A 16,335-nucleotide genomic window follows, 5' to 3' on the forward strand; every position below is an offset into this window, starting at 1 on the left:
GTACTTTGATTGACGTGGCGAGTGTAAGCCAACTATGTATCTCCCCTTTTATTATATATATATATTACATGGGATGTTGTGAAGATTGCCTAACTTGCGACATTGCTTTCAATGCGGTTATGACTCTAAGTCGTGCCTCGACACGTGGGAGATATAGCCGCATCGAGGGCGTTACAGTGGAGGTCAAGGTGGGGTCAGAGGTAGAAGACGATTGGATGATTCAAAATATTAAGGTAATTTCATTGGTGTTCACCTGGTCAAAACAAAATCTTTAGCAACCTATATTTCGGAACGGATGGAGTATAACCTACATTTAGTTTATATTTTTTATTTATGATTGAAGTATAATTTAAACATCCATACAGGAATATAAATGGGCTTCAGTGAGCTGATGGCCCGCGTTGAAACAGTTTACATTTGAGAAAGTCCATGGGCCCCTTTGCAGAAATTTCTCCTAAGCGTTCTGACAAACACAACTTCTGCTAGGGCTATGACAGAGTAGAGTGGTGCTATCTTCAGGCAATCATGATCAAGTTTGGCTTCTATGAAAGGTGGGTAAATATTGTTATGATCTTTATGACCACTGTGAAGTTCTCAGTGATGTTTAACGGCAAGAAACTAGAAGAATTCAAACCTTCAAGAGGGATAAGACAAGGGGACCTGATTTCGCCATACTTGTTCTTGTTAGAAGCAGAGGGCATGTCGTGCCTTTTACTATCAAAAAGTGATCCATCCAATTTGCATGGTCTTCAGGTGGCACCCACAGCGCCGCTGGTAACCATATTTTTTGCTAATGACAACATGTTGTTCTTCGAGGCAAACGGTATGGGTGCGTCCGAGGTGAACCTAGTCTTGGATCTTTATTGTCAAGCCACTGAGCAGCGAATCAACCATGTAAAATCTTCCATTTATTTCAGCAAAGGAGTTCCGGAGAGCATAAGGCAGGAGATCAAGGGCTTACTTAATGTTCCTAATGAATCTCTCAATGAAAAATATTTGGGGATGCCATCAGATATTGGTTAAGAAAATGGTGCTTTTAAATACCTAAAGGACCACCTATGGAGTAAGATCCAGGGGTGGATTGCAGACACCATGTCATCGCCTGGGAAAGAGGTGTTGATTAAAGCGGTTGCTCAGGCAATTCCAGTTTACTCCATGTCTTGTTTTAAGCTGCCCAAAGGTCTGTGTGAACACCTCAAAATGCTCATAAGGAAATTTTTGTGGGGAATTAAAGAGGGATACCGCAAACCACATTGGGTCTCTTAGAAGTCGGTGCCACAACTGAAGAGCATGGGCGGCCTACGCTTCAAAGACTTCAAGCATATTTAACTTGGCCATGTTGGCGCAACTGAAGGAAATATGCCCTAGAGGCAATAATAAAGTTGTTATTTTATATTTCCTTATTCATGATAAAAATTTATTATTCATGCTAGAATTGTATTGATTGGAAACTTAAATACATGTATGAATACATAAACAAATATTGTGCCCCTAGTAAGCCTCTACTAGACTAGCTCGTTGATCAAAGATGGTTAAGGTTTCATAACCATGGACATGTGTTGTCGTTTGATAACGGGATCACATCATTAGGAGAATGATGTGATGGACAAGACCCGTCCGTTAGCTTAGCGTATTGATCGTTCAGCTTATTGTTATTGCTTTCTTCATGCCAAATACATATTCCTTTCGACTATGAGATTATGCAACTCCCGGATACCAGAGGAATACCTTGTGTGCTATCAAACGCCACAACGTAACCGGGTGATCATAAAGATGCTCTACAGGTATCTCCGAAGGTGTTTGTTGAGTTGGCATGGATCAAGATTAGGATTTGTCACTCCGAATATCCGAGAGGTATCTCTGGGCCCTCTCGGTAATACACATCATCAGAAGCCTTGCAAGCAAAGTGACTAATAAGTTAGTTACAGAATGATGTATTACATAACGACTAAAGAGACTTGCGAGTAACGAGGTTGAACTAGGTATGAAGATACCGATGATCGAATCTTGGGCAAATAACATACTAATGGACAAAGGGAATTACGTATGTTGTCATATGTTGGGGAACGTAGTAATTTCAAAAAATTTCCTACGCACACGCAAGATCATGGTGATGCATAGCAACGAGAGGGGAGAGTGTGATCTACGTACCCTTGTAGACCGACAGCGGAAGCGTTGGCACAACGCGGTTGATGTAGTCGTACGTCTTCACGACCCGACCGATCAAGCACTGAAACTATGGCACCTCCGAGTTTTAGCACACGTTCAGCTCGATGACGATCCCCTGACTCCGATCCAGCAAAGTGTCGGGGAAGAGTTCCGTCAGCACGACGGCGTGGTGACGATCTTGATGTACTACCGTCGCAGGGCTTCGCCTAAGCACCGCTACAATATTATCGAGGATTATGGTGGAAGGGGGCACCGCACACGGCTAAGAATATGATCACATGGATCAACTTGTGTGTCTAGGGGTGCCCCCTTCCCCCGTATATAAAGGATCAAGGGGAGGAGGCCGGCCGGCCCCTATGGCGCGCCAAGGAGGAGTCCTCCTCCTAGTAGGAGTAGGACTCCTACTAGGAGGGGGAAAGAAGTGGGGAGGGAGAAGGAAAGGGGGCGCCGCCCCCCCCCCCTCTCCTAGTCCAATTCGGACCAGGGGGAAGGAGGCGCGCGGCCCACCTTTGGCTGCCCCTCTCTCTCTCCACTAAGGCCCATATGGCCCATTACTTCTCCCGGGGGGGTTCCGTTAACCCTCCGGCTCTCCGGTTTTCTCCGAAATCACCCGCAACACTTCCGGTGTCCGAATATAGCCGTCCAATATATCAATCTTTATGTCTCGACCATTTCGAGACTCCTCGTCATGTCCGTGATCACATCCGGGACTCCGAACTAACTTCGGTACATCAAAACTCATAAACTCATAATATAACTATCATCTAAACCTTAAGCGTGCGGACCCTACGGGTTTGAGAACAATGTACACATGACTGAGACACGTCTCCGGTCAATAACCAATAGCGGAACCTGGATGCTCATATTGGCTCCTACATATCCTACGAAGATCTTTATCGATCAGACCGCATAACAACATACGTTGTTCCCTTTGTCATTGGTATGTTACTTGCCCGAGATTCGATCGTCGGTATCTCAATACCTAGTTCAATCTCGTTACCGGCAAGTCTCTTTACTCGTTCCGTAATACATAATCTCGCAACTAACTCATTAGTTGCAATGCTTGCAAGGCTTATGTCATGTGCATTACCGAGAGGGCCCAGAGATACCTCTCCGACAATCGGAGTGACAAATCCTAATCTCGAAATACGCCAACACAACATGTACCTTTGGAGACACCTGTAGAGCACCTTTATAATCACCCATTTACGTTGTGACATTTGGTAGCACACAAAGTGTTCCTCCGGCAAACGGGAGTTGCATAATCTCATAGTCATAGGAACATGTATAAGTCATGAAGAAAGCAATAGCAACATACTAAACGATCGGGTGCGAAGCTGATGGAATGGGTCATGTCAATGAGATCATTCACCTAATGATGTGATCCCGTTAATCAAATAAAAACTCTTTGTTCATGGTTAGGAAACATAACCATCTTTGATTAACGAGCTAGTCAAGTAGAGGCATACTAGTGACACTCTGTTTGTCGATGTATTCACACATGTATTATGTTTCTGGTTAATACAATTCTAGCATGAATAATAAACATTTATCATGATATAAGGAAATAAATAATAACTTTATTATTGCCTCTAGGGCATATTTCCTTCAGTCTCCCACTTGCACTAGAGTCAATAATCTAGATTACACAGTAATGATTCTAACACCCATGGAGCCTTGGTGCTGATCATGTTTTGCTCGTGGAAGAGGCTTAGTCAACAGGTCTGCAACATTCAGATCCGTATGTATCTTGCAAATCTCTATGTCTCCCACCTAGACTAGATCCCGGATGGAATTGAAGCGTCTCTTGATGTGCTTGGTTCTCTTGTGAAATCTGGATTCCTTTGCCAAGGCAATTGCACCAGTATTGTCACAAAAGATTTTCATTGGACCCGATGCACTAGGTATGACACCTAGATCGGATATGAACTCCTTCATCCAGACTCCTTCATTTTCTGCTTCCGAAGCAGCTATGTACTCTGCTTCACATGTAGATCCTGCCACAATGCTTTGTTTAGAACTGCACCAACTGACAGCTCCACCGTTTAATGTAAACACGTATCCGGTTTGCGATTTAGAATCGTCCGGATCAGTGTCAAAGCTTGCATCAACGTAACCTTTTACGATGAGCTCTTTGTCACCTCCATATATGAGAAACATATCCTTAGTCCTTTTCAGGTATTTTAGGATGTTCTTGACTGTTGTCCAGTGATCCACTCCTGGATCACTTTGGTACCTCCCTTCTAGACTTATAGCAAGGCACACATCAGGTCTGGTACACAACATTGCATACATGATAGAGCCTATGGCTGAAGCATAGGGAACATCTTTCATTTTCTCTCTATCTTCTGCAGTGGTCGGGCATTGAGTCTTACTCAACTTCACACCTTGTAACACAGGCAAGAACCCTTTCTTTGCTTGATCCATTTTGAACTTCTTCAAAACTTTGTCAAGGTATGTGCTTTGTGAAAGTCCAATTAAGCGTCTTGATCTATCTCTATAGATCTTAATGCCTAATATGTAAGCAGCTTCACCGAGGTCTTTCATTGAAAAACTCTTATTCAAGTATCCCTTTATGCTATCCAGAAATTCTATATCATTTCCAATTAGTAATATGTCATCCACATATAATATCAGAAATGCTACAGATCTCCCACTCACTTTCTTGTAAATACAGGCTTCTCCAAAAGTCTGTATAAAACCAAATGCTTTGATCACACTATCAAAGCATTTATTCCAACTCCGAGAGGCTTGCACCAGTCCATAAATGGATCGCTGGAGCTTGCACACTTTGTTAGCTCCCTTTGGATCGACAAAACCTTCTGGTTGCATCATATACAACTCTTCTTCCAGAAATCCATTCAGGAATGCAGTTTTGACATCCATCTACCAAATTTCATAATCATAAAATGCGGCAATTGCTACCATGATTCGGACAGACTTAAGCATCGCTACGGGTGAGAAGGTCTCATCGTAGTCAATCCCTTGAACTTGCCGAAAACCTTTTGCGACAAGTCGAGCTTTGTAGACAGTAATATTACCGTCAGCGTCAGTCTTCTTCTTGAAGATCCATTTATTCTCAATTGCTTGCCGATCATCGGGCAAGTCAACCAAAGTCCATACTTTGTTCTCATACATGGATCCCATCTCAGATTTCATGGCTTCAAGCCATTTTGCGGAATCTGGGCTCACCATCGCTTCTTCATAGTTCGTAGGTTCATCATGATCTAGTAGCATGACTTCCAGAACAGGATTACCGTACCACTCTGGCGTGGATCTCACTCTGGTTGATCTACGAGGTTCAGTAGTATCTTGTTCTAAAGTTTCATGATCATCATCATTAGCTTCCTCACTAACTTGTGTAGGTGTCACAGAAACAGGTTTTTGTGATGTACTACTTTCCAATAAGGGAGTAGGTACAGTTACCTCGTCAAGTTCTACTTTCCTCCCACTCACTTCTTTCGAGAGAATCTCCTTCTCCAGAAAGTTTCTGAATTTAGCAACAAAAGTCTTGCCTTCGGATCTGTGATAGAAGGTGTATCCAATAGTTTCCTTTGGATATCCTATGAAGACACATTTCTCCGATTTGGGTTCGAGCTTATCAGGTTGAAGCTTTTTCACATAAGCATCGCAGCCCCAAACTTTCAAAAATGACAACTTTGGTTTCTTGCCAAACCATAGTTCATAAGGCGTCGTCTCAACGGATTTTGATGGTGCCCTATTTAACGTGAATGCGGCCGTCTCTAGAGCGTATCCCCAAAATGATAGCGGTAAATCAGTAAGAGACATCATAGATCGCACCATATCTAGTAAAGTACGATTACGACGTTCGGACACACCATTACGTTGTGGTGTTCCGGGTGGCGTGAGTTGCGAAACTATTCCACAATTTTTCAAATGTACACCAAACTCGTAACTCAAATATTCTCCTCCACGATCAGATCGTAGGAATTTTATTTTCTTGTTACGATGATTTTCAACTTCACTCTGAAATTCTTTGAACTTTTCAAATGTTTCAGACTTGTGTTTCATTAAGTAGATATACCCATATCTGCTTAAGTCATCTGTGAAGGTGAGAAAATAACGATATTCGCCACGAGCCTCAACGTTCATCGGACCACATACATCTGTATGTATGATTTCCAACAAATCTGTTGCTCTCTCCATAGTACCGGAGAACGGTGTTTTTGTCATCTTACCCATAAGGCACGGTTCGCAAGTACCAAGTGATTCATAATCAAGTGGTTCCAAAAGCCCATCAGTATGGAGTTTCTTCATGCGTTTTATACCGATATGACCCAAACGGCAGTGCCACAAATAAGTTGCACTATCATTATCAACTCTGCATCTTTTGGCTTCAACACTATGAATATGTGGGTCACTACTATCGAGATTCAATAAAAATAGACCACTCTTTAAGGGTGCATGACCATAAAAGATATTACTCATATAAATAGAACAACCATTATTCTCAGATTTAAATGAATAACCGTCTCGCATCAAACAAGATCCAGATATAATGTTCATGCTTAACGCTGGCACCAAATAACAATTATTTAGGTCTAATATTAATCCTGAAGGTAGATGTAGAGGTAGCGTGCCGACTGCGATCACATCGACTTTGGAACCGTTTCCCACGCGCATCGTCACCTCGTCCTTAGCCAATCTTCGCTTAATCCGTAGTCCTTGTTTCGAGTTGCAAATATTAGCAACAGAACCAGTATCAAATACCCAGGTGCTACTGCGAGCATTAGTAAGGTACACATCAATAACATGTATATCACATATACCTTTGTTCACCTTGCCATCCTTCTTATCCGCCAAATACTTGGGGCAGTTCCGCTTCCAATGACCAGTCTGCTTGCAGTAGAAGCACTCAGTTTCAGGCTTAGGTCTAGGTTTAGGTTTCTTCTCTTGAGTAGCAACTTGCTTGTTGTTCTTTTTGAAGTTCCCCTTCTTCTTCCCTTTGCCCTTTTTCTTGAAACTAGTGGTCTTGTTGACCATCAACACTTGATGCTCCTTCTTGATTTCTACCTCCGCAGCTTTCAGCATTGCGAAGAGCTCGGTAATAGTCTTATTCATCCCTTGCATATTATAGTTCATCACGAAGCTCTTGTAGCTTGGTGGCAGTGATTGGAGAATTATGTCAATGACGCAATCATCTGAAAGATTAACTCCCAATTGAATCAACTGATTATTATACCCAGACATTTTGAGTATATGCTCACTGACAGAACTGTTCTCCTCCATCTTGCAGCTATAGAACTTATTGGAGACTTCATATCTCTCAATCCGGGCATTTGCTTGAAATATTAACTTCAACTCCTGGAACATCTCATATGCTCCATGACGTTCAAAACGTCGTTGAAGTCCCGATTCTAAGCCGTAAAGCATGGCACATTGAACTATGGAGTAGTCATCAGCTTTGCTCTGCCAGACGTTCATAACATCTGGTGTTGCTGCAGTAGCAGGCCTGGCACCCAGCGGTGCTTCCAGGACGTAATTCTTCTGTGCAGCAATGAGGATAATCCTCAAGTTACGGACCCAGTCCGTGTAATTGCTACCATCATATTTCAACTTTGCTTTCTCAAGGAACGCATTAAAATTCAATGGAACAACAGCACGAGCTATCTATCTACAATCAAGCATAAACAAGCAAGATACTATCAGGTACTAAGTTTCATGATAAATTTAGGTTCAATTAATTTACTTAAAGAACTCCCACTTAGATAGACATCCCTCTAATCCTCTAAGTGATTACGTGATCCAAATCAACTAAACCATGTCCGATCATCACGTGAGATGGAGTAGTTTCATTGGTGAACATCACTATGTTGATCATATCTACTATATGGTTCACGCTCGACCTTTCGGTCTCTGTGTTCCGAGGCCATATCTGTATATGCTTGGCTTGTCAAGTATAACCTGAGTATTCCGCGTGTGCAACTGTTTTGCACCCGTTGTATTTGAACGTAGAGCCTATCACACCCAATCATCACGTGGTGTCTCAGCACGAAGAACTTTCGCAATGGTGCATACTCAGGGAGAACACTTCTTGATAATTAGTGAGAGATCATCTTATAATGCTACCGTCAATCAAGGCAAGATAAGATGCATAAAAGATAAACATCACATGCAATCAATATAAGTGATATGATATGGCCATCATCATCTTGTGCTTGTGATCTCCATCTTCAAAGCACCATCGTGATCACCATCGTCACCGGCACGACACCTTGATCTCCATCGTAGCATCGTTGTCGTCTCGCCAATCTTATGCTTCCACGACTATCGCTACTGCTTAGTGATAAAGTAAAGCAATACAGCGCGATTGCATTGCATACAATAAAGGCGACAACCATATGGCTCCTGCCAGTTGCCGATAACTCGGTTACAAAACATGATCATCTCATACAATAAAATTTAGCATCATGTCTTGACCATATCACATCACAACATGCCCTGCAAAAACAAGTTAGACGTCCTCTACTTTGTTGTTGCAAGTTTTACGTGGCTGCTACGGGCTTAAGCAAGAACCAATCTTACCTACGCATCAAAACCACAACGATAGTTTGTCAAGTTGGTGCTGTTTTAACCTTCGCAAGGACCAGGCGTAGCCACAGTCAGTTCAACTAAAGTTGGAGAAACTGTCACCCGCAAGCCACCTATGTGCAAAGCACGTCAGGAGAACCGGTCTCGCGTAAGCGTACGCGTAATGTCGGTCCGGGCCGCTTCGTCCAACAATACCGCCGAACCAAAGTATGACATGCTGGTAAGCAATATGACTTATATCGCCCACAACTCACTAAGTCTGAAAACTGATTATGTTTTTGCCATGTTCACATGCTTGCAATTGTATTTTCTGATCCCTTTTGGCTCAAGGTCACTAAGGGACTTTTGTTAAGCTCTTTGAGTAGCTCCATGCCATGCTTTACCTTGCCATGTTCAGGTCCAGTAGCATATAGTTTTCATGCTCCAAAGTGTGCTACCTGATCTGAAATTCCAGACAAGTATTAATTTCACTAAGTCTGAAATCTGTTTACCAAATGCATTTTTTCCATGCTTGTTTGAACCTGTTAATGGATGATTTGGCCATAGCTCAGTGTTCCTCTTTTGTTAAGCATCATGAATGGATCCCTTCCATGTATTTTTATGCCATGTTTGGGTGCTGTAGCATGTTCATCTTGTTGCATTTAGATGGCTACTTGCTGTAAATCGCAGAACGTGGTCATATTTGAATTGCTTGTCATTTCCAAACCGCAACTCCGATTCTGGAGTTCTTTATATCGTTTTCAAGCGATTTCATCTCACCTTTCCATTGGCACACTTGGATTTCCATGTTGAGGCCAGGTTCATTCATTCCTTGTCAAATCTTGCATATGCATCGCATGTCGCATCCCGCATAGCATACCATGTTTGCATCATGTTGTTTGAGTTCTGCACGTGGTTGATTGTGTTCTTGTTGCTTGTTTGTCTTGTTTGGGTAGAGCCGGGAGACGAGTTCGCTAACGAGGAGCCCGTTGAGTTTGCTTTTGAGGATCCAGTCAACTCTGACAACTTTGCAGGCAAGATGATCATACCCTCGAAATCACTACTATCTTTGCTTTGCTAGATGCGCGCTCTTTTGCTATGCCTATGCTACGATGCCTACCACTTGCTTTCGAGGAACATTATTTACTTGTTGAGATATCATTATATTATCTTGTTATCTTAATGCATCTATATACTTGGTAAAGGGTGGAAGGCTCGGCCTCTCGCCTAGTGTTTTGTTCCACTCTTGCCACCCTAGTTTCCGTCATATCGGTGTTATGTTCCCGGATTTTGCGTTCCTTACGCGGTTGGGTGATAATGGGAACCCCTTGATAGTTCGCCTTGATTAAAGATTTTCCAGCAATGCCCAACCTTGGTTTTACCATTTGCCACCTAGCCTCTTTTTCCCTTAGGTTTCCGGAGCCCGAGGGTCATCTTATTTAACCCCCCCCCCCCGGGCCAGTGCTCCTCTGAGTGTTGGTCCAAACTAAAGTCCTGTGCAGCGCCCCCTCGGGGAAACTCGAGGTTTGGTTTTAGTTGTATGGAGCGCTCATCCGAGTGTGCCCTGAGAACGAGATATGTGCAGCTCCTATCGGGATTTGTCGGCACATTCGGGCGGTGTTGCTGGATTTGTTTTAACTTGTCAAAGTGTCTTGTAGAACCGGGATACCGAGTCTGATCGGAATGTCTCGGGAGGAGGTCTATTCCTTCGTTGACTGTGAGAGCTTGTCATGGGCTAAGTTGGGACTCCCCTGCAGGGATTTGAACTTTCGAAAGCCGTGCCCGCGGATATGGGCAGATGGGAATTTGTTAATGTCCGGTTGTAGATAACTTGAACCTTAACTTAATTAAAATGAATCAACTGGGTGATTTACCGTGATGGTCTCTTCTCGGCGGAGTCCGGGAAGTGAACACGGTGTTGGAGTAATGCTTGCCGCAGGTTGTTCTCTAGTTATTCGTTCGCGCTTTGCCTCCTCTTCTCGCTCTCTTTTGCGAACAGGTTAGCCATCATATATGCTAGTCGCTTGCTGCAGCTCCACATATTTACCTTGCCTTACCTATAAGCTTAAATAGTCTTGATCGCGAGGGTGCGAGATTGCTGAGTCCCTATGGCTCACAGATTACTTCCAAACCAGATGCAGGGCCTGATGATTCCGTTCCAGATGACGCGCTTGAGCTCAAGTGGGAGTTCGACGAGGACTCACGTCGTTACTATGTGTCTTTCCCTGACGATCAGTAGTGGTGCCCTGTTTGGGCGATCAGGACCGTGTCGCATGTTGGGTTTATCTTTTATTTTGGCGCCGTAGTCGGGCCATGAGTGTTTGATTGATGTAATGCTATTTATGTACTTTGATTGACGTGGCGAGTGTAAGCCAACTATGTATCTCCCCTTTTATTATATATATATATTACATGGGATGTTGTGAAGATTGCCTAACTTGCGACATTGCTTTCAATGCGGTTATGACTCTAAGTCGTGCCTCGACACGTGGGAGATATAGCCGCATCGAGGGCGTTACAGTGGAGGTCAAGGTGGGGTCAGAGGTAGAAGACGATTGGATGATTCAAAATATTAAGGTAATTTCATTGGTGTTCACCTGGTCAAAACAAAATCTTTAGCAACCTATATTTCGGAACGGATGGAGTATAACCTACATTTAGTTTATATTTTTTATTTATGATTGAAGTATAATTTAAACATCCATACAGGAATATAAATGGGCTTCAGTGAGCTGATGGCCCGCGTTGAAACAGTTTACATTTGAGAAAGTCCATGGGCCCCTTTGCAGAAATTTCTCCTAAGCGTTCTGACAAACACAACTTCTGCTAGGGCTATGACAGAGTAGAGTGGTGCTATCTTCAGGCAATCATGATCAAGTTTGGCTTCTATGAAAGGTGGGTAAATATTGTTATGATCTTTATGACCACTGTGAAGTTCTCAGTGATGTTTAACGGCAAGAAACTAGAAGAATTCAAACCTTCAAGAGGGATAAGACAAGGGGACCTGATTTCGCCATACTTGTTCTTGTTAGAAGCAGAGGGCATGTCGTGCCTTTTACTATCAAAAAGTGATCCATCCAATTTGCATGGTCTTCAGGTGGCACCCACAGCGCCGCTGGTAACCATATTTTTTGCTAATGACAACATGTTGTTCTTCGAGGCAAACGGTATGGGTGCGTCCGAGGTGAACCTAGTCTTGGATCTTTATTGTCAAGCCACTGAGCAGCGAATCAACCATGTAAAATCTTCCATTTATTTCAGCAAAGGAGTTCCGGAGAGCATAAGGCAGGAGATCAAGGGCTTACTTAATGTTCCTAATGAATCTCTCAATGAAAAATATTTGGGGATGCCATCAGATATTGGTTAAGAAAATGGTGCTTTTAAATACCTAAAGGACCACCTATGGAGTAAGATCCAGGGGTGGATTGCAGACACCATGTCATCGCCTGGGAAAGAGGTGTTGATTAAAGCGGTTGCTCAGGCAATTCCAGTTTACTCCATGTCTTGTTTTAAGCTGCCCAAAGGTCTGTGTGAACACCTCAAAATGCTCATAAGGAAATTTTTGTGGGGAATTAAAGAGGGATACCGCAAACCACATTGGGTCTCTTAGAAGTCGGTGCCACAACTGAAGAGCATGGGCGGCCTACGCTTCAAAGACTTCAAGCATATTTAACTTGGCCATGTTGGCGCAACTGAAGGAAATATGCCCTAGAGGCAATAATAAAGTTGTTATTTTATATTTCCTTATTCATGATAAAAATTTATTATTCATGCTAGAATTGTATTGATTGGAAACTTAAATACATGTATGAATACATAAACAAATATTGTGCCCCTAGTAAGCCTCTACTAGACTAGCTCGTTGATCAAAGATGGTTAAGGTTTCATAACCATGGACATGTGTTGTCGTTTGATAACGGGATCACATCATTAGGAGAATGATGTGATGGACAAGACCCGTCCGTTAGCTTAGCGTATTGATCGTTCAGCTTATTGTTATTGCTTTCTTCATGCCAAATACATATTCCTTTCGACTATGAGATTATGCAACTCCCGGATACCAGAGGAATACCTTGTGTGCTATCAAACGCCACAACGTAACCGGGTGATCATAAAGATGCTCTACAGGTATCTCCGAAGGTGTTTGTTGAGTTGGCATGGATCAAGATTAGGATTTGTCACTCCGAATATCCGAGAGGTATCTCTGGGCCCTCTCGGTAATACACATCATCAGAAGCCTTGCAAGCAAAGTGACTAATAAGTTAGTTACAGAATGATGTATTACATAACGACTAAAGAGACTTGCGAGTAACGAGGTTGAACTAGGTATGAAGATACCGATGATCGAATCTTGGGCAAATAACATACTGATGGACAAAGGGAATTACGTATGTTGTCATATGTTGGGGAACGTAGTAATTTCAAAAAATTTCCTACGCACACGCAAGATCATGGTGATGCATAGCAACGAGAGGGGAGAGTGTGATCTACGTACCCTTGTAGACCGACAGCGGAAGCGTTGGCACAACGCGGTTGATGTAGTCGTACGTCTTCACGACCCGACCGATCAAGCACTGAAACTATGGCACCTCCGAGTTTTAGCACACGTTCAGCTCGATGACGATCCCCTGACTCCGATCCAGCAAAGTGTCGGGGAAGAGTTCCGTCAGCACGACGGCGTGGTGACGATCTTGATGTACTACCGTCGCAGGGCTTCGCCTAAGCACCGCTACAATATTATCGAGGATTATGGTGGAAGGGGGCACCGCACACGGCTAAGAATATGATCACATGGATCAACTTGTGTGTCTAGGGGTGCCCCCTTCCCCCGTATATAAAGGATCAAGGGGAGGAGGCCGGCCGGCCCCTATGGCGCGCCAAGGAGGAGTCCTCCTCCTAGTAGGAGTAGGACTCCTACTAGGAGGGGGAAAGAAGTGGGGAGGGAGAAGGAAAGGGGGCGCCGCCCCCCCCCCCCCCTCTCCTAGTCCAATTCGGACCAGGGGGAAGGAGGCGCGCGGCCCACCTTTGGCTGCCCCTCTCTCTCTCCACTAAGGCCCATATGGCCCATTACTTCTCCCGGGGGGGTTCCGTTAACCCTCCGGCTCTCCGGTTTTCTCCGAAATCACCCGCAACACTTCCGGTGTCCGAATATAGCCGTCCAATATATCAATCTTTATGTCTCGACCATTTCGAGACTCCTCGTCATGTCCGTGATCACATCCGGGACTCCGAACTAACTTCGGTACATCAAAACTCATAAACTCATAATATAACTATCATCTAAACCTTAAGCGTGCGGACCCTACGGGTTTGAGAACAATGTACACATGACTGAGACACGTCTCCGGTCAATAACCAATAGCGGAACCTGGATGCTCATATTGGCTCCTACATATCCTACGAAGATCTTTATCGATCAGACCGCATAACAACATACGTTGTTCCCTTTGTCATTGGTATGTTACTTGCCCGAGATTCGATCGTCGGTATCTCAATACCTAGTTCAATCTCGTTACCGGCAAGTCTCTTTACTCGTTCCGTAATACATAATCTCGCAACTAACTCATTAGTTGCAATGCTTGCAAGGCTTATGTCATGTGCATTACCGAGAGGGCCCAGAGATACCTCTCCGACAATCGGAGTGACAAATCCTAATCTCGAAATACGCCAACACAACATGTACCTTTGGAGACACCTGTAGAGCACCTTTATAATCACCCATTTACGTTGTGACATTTGGTAGCACACAAAGTGTTCCTCCGGCAAACGGGAGTTGCATAATCTCATAGTCATAGGAACATGTATAAGTCATGAAGAAAGCAATAGCAACATACTAAACGATCGGGTGCGAAGCTGATGGAATGGGTCATGTCAATGAGATCATTCACCTAATGATGTGATCCCGTTAATCAAATAAAAACTCTTTGTTCATGGTTAGGAAACATAACCATCTTTGATTAACGAGCTAGTCAAGTAGAGGCATACTAGTGACACTCTGTTTGTCGATGTATTCACACATGTATTATGTTTCTGGTTAATACAATTCTAGCATGAATAATAAACATTTATCATGATATAAGGAAATAAATAATAACTTTATTATTGCCTCTAGGGCATATTTCCTTCAGTCTCCCACTTGCACTAGAGTCAATAATCTAGATTACACAGTAATGATTCTAACACCCATGGAGCCTTGGTGCTGATCATGTTTTGCTCGTGGAAGAGGCTTAGTCAACAGGTCTGCAACATTCAGATCCGTATGTATCTTGCAAATCTCTATGTCTCCCACCTAGACTAGATCCCGGATGGAATTGAAGCGTCTCTTGATGTGCTTGGTTCTCTTGTGAAATCTGGATTCCTTTGCCAAGGCAATTGCACCAGTATTGTCACAAAAGATTTTCATTGGACCCGATGCACTAGGTATGACACCTAGATCGGATATGAACTCCTTCATCCAGACTCCTTCATTTTCTGCTTCCGAAGCAGCTATGTACTCTGCTTCACATGTAGATCCTGCCACAATGCTTTGTTTAGAACTGCACCAACTGACAGCTCCACCGTTTAATGTAAACACGTATCCGGTTTGCGATTTAGAATCGTCCGGATCAGTGTCAAAGCTTGCATCAACGTAACCTTTTACGATGAGCTCTTTGTCACCTCCATATATGAGAAACATATCCTTAGTCCTTTTCAGGTATTTTAGGATGTTCTTGACTGTTGTCCAGTGATCCACTCCTGGATCACTTTGGTACCTCCCTTCTAGACTTATAGCAAGGCACACATCAGGTCTGGTACACAACATTGCATACATGATAGAGCCTATGGCTGAAGCATAGGGAACATCTTTCATTTTCTCTCTATCTTCTGCAGTGGTCGGGCATTGAGTCTTACTCAACTTCACACCTTGTAACACAGGCAAGAACCCTTTCTTTGCTTGATCCATTTTGAACTTCTTCAAAACTTTGTCAAGGTATGTGCTTTGTGAAAGTCCAATTAAGCGTCTTGATCTATCTCTATAGATCTTAATGCCTAATATGTAAGCAGCTTCACCGAGGTCTTTCATTGAAAAACTCTTATTCAAGTATCCCTTTATGCTATCCAGAAATTCTATATCATTTCCAATTAGTAATATGTCATCCACATATAATATCAGAAATGCTACAGATCTCCCACTCACTTTCTTGTAAATACAGGCTTCTCCAAAAGTCTGTATAAAACCAAATGCTTTGATCACACTATCAAAGCATTTATTCCAACTCCGAGAGGCTTGCACCAGTCCATAAATGGATCGCTGGAGCTTGCACACTTTGTTAGCTCCCTTTGGATCGACAAAACCTTCTGGTTGCATCATATACAACTCTTCTTCCAGAAATCCATTCAGGAATGCAGTTTTGACATCCATCTACCAAATTTCATAATCATAAAATGCGGCAATTGCTACCATGATTCGGACAGACTTAAGCATCGCTACGGGTGAGAAGGTCTCATCGTAGTCAATCCCTTGAACTTGCCGAAAACCTTTTGCGACAAGTCGAGCTTTGTAGACAGTAATATTACCGTCAGCGTCAGTCTTCTTCTTGAAGATCCATTTATTCTCAATTGCTTGCCGATCATCGGGCAAGTCAACCAAAGTCC

The sequence above is a fragment of the Triticum urartu genome, chromosome 2A (assembly GCF_056163025.1).
Source record: "Triticum urartu cultivar PI428250 chromosome 2A, HENAU_Tu73, whole genome shotgun sequence".
NCBI lineage: Eukaryota > Viridiplantae > Streptophyta > Magnoliopsida > Poales > Poaceae > Triticum > Triticum urartu.